This window comes from Perna viridis, chromosome 12 (assembly GCF_037379345.1).
Source record: "Perna viridis isolate PV_CMFRI_1.1 ecotype Kerala chromosome 12, ASM3737934v1, whole genome shotgun sequence".
In the NCBI taxonomy this organism is placed as follows: Eukaryota; Metazoa; Mollusca; class Bivalvia; order Mytilida; family Mytilidae; genus Perna; species Perna viridis.
In genome coordinates, this window is record NC_142456.1 from 4,959,868 (window position 1) to 4,961,695 (window position 1,828).

The 1,828-nt window shown below is 39.7% G+C and overlaps 1 pseudogene; it reads left to right on the forward strand.

Moving 5' to 3' along the window:
* The first annotated feature begins 240 nt into the window (after positions 1-240).
* LOC148600944 (uncharacterized) lies at positions 241-718 on the forward strand (annotated as a pseudogene).
* Positions 719-1,828: the final 1,110 nt, after the last annotated feature.

The following is a 1,828-nucleotide window of genomic DNA, read 5'->3' on the forward strand; positions in this document are numbered from 1 at the left end:
TAAACCAAAAAAGCTCAGAACATTTTGCGAGAGGAGGTTGGGGAGAAAGGAAACATATGTTTTTTGCAGACAAAAACAAACTTTAGTATTCCTCATGATTCAATTTCAGTATCGGAATTCAACAAGTAGAAGACAGTCACATTTCCATTACAACATTTTGTCTATGAAAGGAGATGATAGACATGCTTTTTTATCCAAAGAAAAATGAACAGGTGTAATATTTATTTTTAAAATAAAATTTCAGAGCGTCGTGACATTGTGCAGTGGCGTCATGCATACCTTCATAAGATACGCAAGTTTAGGCAACAATGCCGCAATATCGTATACTTGGATGGGTCTTGGCTGAATACAAATCGTGTGATCAAAGCAGTTTAGTCCCGGATGTTCCCAGTACTTCCAAGGTTTTGAGCAACACCGTAACGGAATTTCTCGAAAAATACCTGCCGGTAAAGGTACGAGATTCATAATCCTTGATGTAGGTTACAAGGGTCAAGGCCTCATCCCTGGGTGTAATCTAAACTTTCAATCTAAAACCAATAGTCAGGATTATCATGACGAGATGAATAAGGAGCACTTTAGAGAGTTTGTGATCATAATGGGCAATGCTCCGTATCACTACCACTTGAATCCTCACTTTAGGGTGCCAACAAAAAACTCCAAAAAGTCAGATATCACGGCATGGCTGGAAAAGAACAATGTTCGTTATAATAAAAAATAAAAAAGGTTGAGTTAAGTGATCCTGTAAGTCAAAATAAGCCTCGTACAAACTATGTGATTGATGGCATTGCATCAGCTCATGGTCATGAGGTTTTACGATTACCACCTTACCAATTATGAGCTTAATCCAATCGTTTGGTATAACTTGAAAGGCTATGTAGCTAGTATAAATACTACCTGCAAAAATCAGATTGCATCAAGCTTCTTCAGGAGGCCGAATCTCATTTTGATGGTCAGACTTTGGACAGATGTCAGACCTATTTGATAAGGGAGGATAAAGAAAAGCTCTGGCATATAAAACTTCTATAGTAATGACTTCAATCTTGTAGCAACATAACCCTGTTCCAGAAGCCCATTTGTTAGAGTTCTAGCGCGATACAAAACGTATGCGTAGATTTGGCAGGCTCTGGCATAACGGACGAGTTGTGATATGAACACTTCATACGCATGTGCTGAACTGAAGTTGCCACAGATGAAAGGATAAATGACGATTATGAATTAAAAGTCATCACGTTTGTCGTAAAGTTTCGTCAATAGTTTTCCTTTACCATCGATTTCTAAGTGTGGGTCAAGATATTAGGCTGAATTCACAGTGTCTGTAGTATCCCTTATCTCAAGTTCTTTTGGGGTAGATGCGATGTATCAAATCCCCGAAATTAGGATTGTTTAAAGATAATACGTCATCTATATAGCGGAAACTGAGATTAAAGGATTTAGCTAAATATTCTTTCTTCCGGATCAGATCAGCTATAAGTCAGCCTCATAAGAGTGAAGGAAAAGGTCAATTTGTTCCCATTGGAATGCCCACCGTTTGTTGAAAAACACGTCCACCACACTGGTCACTGGTGACTTAGAAAATGACAGTGACTATTGCTATATCTCTGATGACATCGACCCTGCTGGTGAGATTTTGTGCAGCACCTGTGGCAACGCCGAGCCACCAAAGTCCATTCGGAAGGACAAACACAGTGATTGGTTTCATTATGATATGTGTGATCGGTGGCTGCATAACAGGTGCAACACAAAACATGCCCTTGCAAGGAGTGTATGTCTTCGGTGCTGTTCCATTAACCACCGGGACATCAGTCAACCACTGATTTTGCCGCAGGTA